A 6,357-nucleotide genomic window follows, 5' to 3' on the forward strand; every position below is an offset into this window, starting at 1 on the left:
ATAGTCAACCTGTGGAACTCCTTGCCTGAGGAGGTTGTGAAGGCTAGGACTATAACAGCGTTTAAAAGAGAACTGGATAAATTCATGGAGATTAAGTCCATTAATGGCTATTAGCCAGGGTAAGGAATGGTGTTCCTAGCCTCTGTTTGTCAGAGGGTGGAGATGGATGGCAGGAGAGAGATCACTTGATCATTTCCTGTTAGGTTCACTCCCTCTGGGGCACCTGGCATTGGTCACTGTCAGTAGACAGGATACTGGGCTGGACGGAACTTTGATCTGACCCCCTATGGCCATTCTTCTGTTCTTATGATGGCCTGTCTGGTGGGGGTTTTCCCAATACACACCCAGTTGTAATTGTTACATAGTCCATATTCCTAACTTTAGATACAGAAATGATACATGCATACAAATTGGATAATCACATTCAGTAAACCATAACCTTTCCAATGATACCTTACAAGATCCATCTTGCATAAAGTATATCTCAGTTATGTCATATCCATATTATAAAGAATATGGAGTGTAATGTCACGCCCGCTCACTTCTACCAGCACCTGGGTTCAGGCTAGAGCCCTGAGGAGACTAGAACAGGAATTAAACTGGAGACAGAAGAGGTTGGTCCCTCCAGGGCTACATGTTACATCCGGAGAGCAATAGAGCCAGTAAGGAACTAGCTTGTTTCACAGCTTGCTAACCAGAAGGGGCCCTAGGCCAGAGCATCGGGGCCCAGGTGCTTTCCCATGTTCCCATGGCTAAGAGAGGGCACTCGGCCCCCTGGGATGCAGGACCCTGGTGCAGGCACCCAGCCCATTGCCCCCTCCAGCCATGAGGTCATGGCCTGTAAACCTAATTTCTAAGTGTTACACTCACCCAATCGGGAAACAGGAACTACATCTTGTGACATGGGTCAGTCAGAAACAGCTCACATAGCTCAGATGGTTTTCAAGTCTTATTTGGCAAATCACTTTGAATAATGAATAAATCCAAGAGAATTGTGCTCCGTCTCTGGGTAACACACAGGGAAAGGAGCTGAATTCCTGCCACTCCTTATTCCCTGCACGTTCTGTGCTTTGTGATTCTTGGGGCCCTTTTCTCACCCCTCTCTGGGGTTCTGGCTCTTCCTGCCTATTATTCCCCTTTTGCTCTGCTTGGGAATCACTACTAGTCCTGCGGTTCCTACCACGTGCAGAGAGCACTGTACAGACCAACGAGGAGACTGCGCTGGGAGCTTGCAGACCCCTTTGTGCTGCTAGTGGGATTATTGTGATTATTCATTAGTCTCTGTCAGTGCCGGGCACATCACAGAAGACCCATGGGCATGGCTTCTGCCTGGGGAGCTCACACTCTGCACATGTTTAAATGTTCCCGGGCATAGAGGGGGGGGCTGAGCGTTCCCTGGAGAAGAAGGTTTGAGGAGGGGCGGGAAGGTGGATGGGGGCCGGGGGAGCAGGGTCCAGGCAGAGGTGAGAAGGTGTGTGTTTGTGTGGCCAGGGTCGAGCGCATATGAGGGGCAAGGGATAAAAAGCTTCCTGGGCTCCTTTCCTTGAGCAGGTCCCATTCACCCAGCCTGGGCCCACTGCTCACACAGCCCTGGGGCTGGGCTCTCACTTCCCTTCCCCTGGCCCAGCTACCAAATCCACTTTCCCAGCTCTCCCCACCCCTCCCTCCGTCGCGCTGGGACCAGCTCCCCTTACGAGGCTGCCCCCTGAGGCCGTTTCACTCCCCTCCATGGGCAGAGAGTCTGCCAGGGTAGGAAATGCCAGGATGTTCCCCTCACTCACTGGCCCCATCACATTCTCTGGGCTCCTGGGCTTGCCTTTTCTGTGGGATTCTGATAATGCAGTTAATGGCCCGGAGGGGACCTGGGAATCCTGCAATCCTCACCCCACTTCTGTTCCCCCCTCCACCTAATGCTGAGTAGGACCCAGTCAGGGGTAGATAAAGGTCTCTGTCACACTGGTCACTGTGTGTAACAGGGGTGTGAATTCAGTTCAATGGGCCTAGGGTGACCAAACAGCAAGTATGAAAAGTCGGGATGGGGTGGGGGGTAGGGTAATAGGTGCCTATATAAGATAAAGCCCCAAATATCGGGACTGTCCCTATAAAATCAGGACATAGTTACCCTAAATGGGCCTGAAGCACATGCTGATGGGCTGTAGTGAATTGGGGGAGGGGGAGCTAGTTGCCAGATTCCTCCCAGAGAAACATTGTCCAATCAGGGGCAGCAACTTCAGCCCTTACATTAACCAACACCTCCCCCCTCCCACCCCGATTCCCTGGGTATGGACACATCCTCCCATCTCAGCAGTGCTCTGGGCTGTGGCTGAATCAGATCAGGGCCTTCCCTGGAGCCATAGGTCCCCCCTGCTCACAGCTCTCTCTGTTCAGCCCCAGCTGGGTGGGAGCATTTCTCTGACTGTCATCCCCACTCATTTTAGAAAGAATTGGATCTGAAATGTTTGTAATGCAAAACCTACGTTCCTCACTTTCCACCCGCTTTAAACAACATAGGGTAATAGGTGCAGGGAAAAACTGAAGTGGGAACTCTGTGCAGTGAGGGGGCCTGAGATGGTAGGGCAGGAGAAATAACTGGGGCAGAGGGGCCCCATCTGCCAGCAAAAGCCATGTCACCCCCAGCATCCACCATGTCTCCTGATACAGAGAAATCAAACCTGTGGTGGAAGGAATGGAGGAGTTGCTAACATCTTGGCCCTGGCATTTCTATGTTACATCATCCCATTGTAACTCCCTTATCTCTGTCCCATTCTCTCTTTCTCTCTGCTAGTTGGCTGCCCCCTTTGCTGGCCACTGCTCCTTCCCCAGTGTTACAAACACTCATGATTTTGTCACGAGTCTCATGATAATGTTTTCCTTAAAGCCCAAGCTCCTGGAGTCAAGTGGAGATGTGATGATTTCAGCTTTCATTCTTAAAGAAAAAGTAAGTTTCTAGCCCTCATGGCTGTGGAAAAAGCTTCAAAATGTGACCCCCAGTTCACCCTAAAGGCTTAAAAAGCAGAAGGCAAATAAAACAAACCCCAACGCTGTTATTCTTACATAATCTCATGATTTTAAAGGCAGTCTCATGGTTTTTGGTGAGCCTGACTCATGACTGTTGAACATTTGGGGTTGGCAGTGCTGTTTCCCCATCATGGACAGGATCTGTTTTCCCCACTCTCCCCCTTCTATGGGTCTGCCTACACCATCAAACCACCCGCTATGGAATCTGGTCTCTGGACAGAACAACCCTGGCCCGGCTAACACCTGAATGGGGTTTGCAGTAGAATATGGTTCTGATCCACGTTCCCCTTCCCTCAAGTAGTGCAGGGTTCTGCAGACACCCCCTGGGGCGGTGCAGCTCCTGAGACCTGGGTCAGTCCTGTCTACACTGCAGTGCCCAGCCATGCTCTAAGGGTTTTGAGAACCATGATTCATTTAATGACATCCCCAGAACAAGACTGAGAATGCAGGCGGGGCCCAGACCTCTCTCCCTTCCCTGGTTCCAGACTTCTCTGCTCCTGGATCCCTCCCTTCTGCCCACTCTGCCCCTCCCCAGGATTGCCCCATCCCACTTCTTGGATCTCTTCCCCTCTGTAATTTCTTCCCCTCTGTAATGTCTGTAAGCAAGGACTGGCCTGTCTTGGGAGATCTTGGGAGACAGGCCAGTCCTTGCTTACAGACAGCTCCCCAACCTGAAGCAAATACTCACCAGCAACCACACACCACACAACAAAAACACTAACCCAGGAACCTATCCTTGCAACAAAGCCCATTGCCAACTCTGACCACATATCTATTCGGGGAACACCATCATAGGACCTAATCACATCAGCCACACTATCAGAGGCTCGTTCACCTGCACATCTACCAATGTGATATATGCCATTATGTGCCAGCAATACCCCTCTGCCATGTACATTGGCCAAACTGGACAGTCTCTACGTAAAAGAATAAATGGACACAAATCAGAAATCAAGAATTATAACATTGAAAAACCAGTCAGAGAACACTTCAATCTCCCTGTTCACTCGATTACAGACCTAAAAGTCACAATACTACAACAAAAAAACTTCAGTAACAGACTCCAACGAGAAACTGCTGAATTGGAATTAATTTGCAAACTGGACACCATTAAATTAGGCTTGAATAAAGACTGGGAGTGGATGTGTCATTACACAAATTAAAACTATTTCCCCATGCTTATTTTTCCCCCTACTATTACTCATACCTTCTTGTCAACTGTTGTAAATGGGCCATCCTGATTATCGCTACGAAAGATTTTTTTTCTCCTGCTGATAATAGCTCACCTTAACTGATCACTCTTATTATAGTGGGTATGGCAACACCCATTTTTTCATGTTCTCTGTTTGTGTGTGTATATATATATATATATATATATCTTCCTACTGTATTTTCCACTGCATGCATCCAATGAAGTGGGTTTTAGCCCACGAAAGCTTATGCTCAAATAAATTTGTTAGTCTCTAATGTGCCACAAGTACTCCTTGTTCTTTTTTCTGTGCAGATAGGGATATAAAAGGCAGAGGAGGAGAGTAGGTGACAAGGTGGAGAGAGGATCCTGGATCCCTGGTTTGGAGGGAAACAATTGCTCTGAGACATTTGCCTTTCCTTCTCGGAAATTATGTAAGCTCCCACCCGCCCCAAAAAACCCAACAACACCTTCGCTCTTTTTCTCTCTAATGATCTAATATCAATATAAAATCCATTCAAAATTTCTGTATTCCCCATCTAATTACGGAATTAGATTTAAAATCTCCTTTGATTTTGCCCCTTCCCTGTAGATTTCAGTTATTAGTATAAAATTGCCTCAGATTTTCCCAATTTCCACCTAATTCTGAAATACTGCGATAAAATCTTCACAGATTTGGGGGATTATTCACCCTTTTGAATGGCAGCAACTTCTCCTGGTTTTGGAGGGAAACAGTTTCCCTGAGTTCTTACACCAGTTACAGAATTAAACCACTCAATAATCTACTTTCCCTCACATTAAGGAATCAAATTGTTCCTCTTTGCATTGATGAAACTGATATTTTTCTGATTAAAGTGACTTGCTTTGTGGTTCATAATAAAGTTTGGTCCTTCCCCATTAGGAATAATGATGTTTGTATTGCTGCTAATGGGGCAGTTGGCCATCTTATTGCCCCAGACAAGGCAGGATGAGGAAGAATGAGGGGTTCCCCTCCCTCCAGGGCTGCTCCATGCTTCCTGGGTCCCTAGTGCAGCAATTCCCAAAGTAATGGAAGGACTAGCTGGGGGTCCGGGAAGTTGTATCAATTAACTACAGGTTGAGGAGTCTTTTTGCAGAATCCCCGGAGTGGGTGTGATTGTTTTCATATTCCTGAAGGGGAGGTGGGGAATTGAGTTTTTAAATGTTTACAAAATGCCACCCTATGTAGCACTCAGGGTAGCCCAGGAGGAGAAGGGAAGAATAAGGTCTCTGAAGGAGACTGCCCAGACCCAGGTTATCCCATCCCAGCTGCTGCTGCCCACTCCTGGCCACAGCCCAACCCAGCTCCCCACAACCACCAGCTGCCATTCACCTGCCCCGCCCATTCTGCTGCCCCCTCCCCAACAGCTATGGACCCTTCCAGCTCCATTCCCCTTCTGTGCTGTGTTAAAGCCACATCAGCCAGGGCTCCCTGCTGCCCATGTTGATGAAGTGAGCTGTAGCTCACGAAAGCTCATGCTCAAATAAATTGGTTAGTCTCTAAGGTGCCACAAGTACTCCTTTTCTTTTTCCTAAGATTAGGGTGACCAGATGTCCCATTTTTAGGGACTTTTTCTTATACAGGTGCCTATTACCCCGCACCCCCGTCCTGTTTTTTCACAATTGCTATCTGGTAACCCTACCTAAGATGGTGGCAACGAAATTAGATTTCTTTTGGCAGCTCAGTGAATCATTTCAGATAGAGACGAGCTGCTGTAACTGGGCATTGAGCCACACTGCAGCTTTAACACCATAGCCCTGGGGAAAGGGTGCTGAGATGGACTCTCCAGGGAAGAGCACAAGCCCCTCTGCTACCCACACCCTATTTTGATAAGCACGGCAGATGGCTCATCCCACCTATGGTAACTTTTTTTTATCCCCTCTGCCCCTGTCTGGTGCTGCATTCCCCCCTTTCTGAACCCCGATTCCGTCTATCTGCCCCTCCCCTTCCCCTCCTTCCACCAGTTTGACCCATCTCTGGATACATTTTGAGCCCTGTAAAAACAAAATCTGCCCATCCCTCCCCACCAATTTGCCCCCTCTCTCCCCTCATTTAAAACTGTGTATAGCAGATTCTGATTGCGAGTAAGGGCAGAGGCTTCAGCAGATGTTACTGAGCATGTTCAGATCCA

This window comes from Lepidochelys kempii, chromosome 14 (genome assembly GCF_965140285.1).
Source record: "Lepidochelys kempii isolate rLepKem1 chromosome 14, rLepKem1.hap1, whole genome shotgun sequence".
NCBI lineage: Eukaryota > Metazoa > Chordata > Testudines > Cheloniidae > Lepidochelys > Lepidochelys kempii.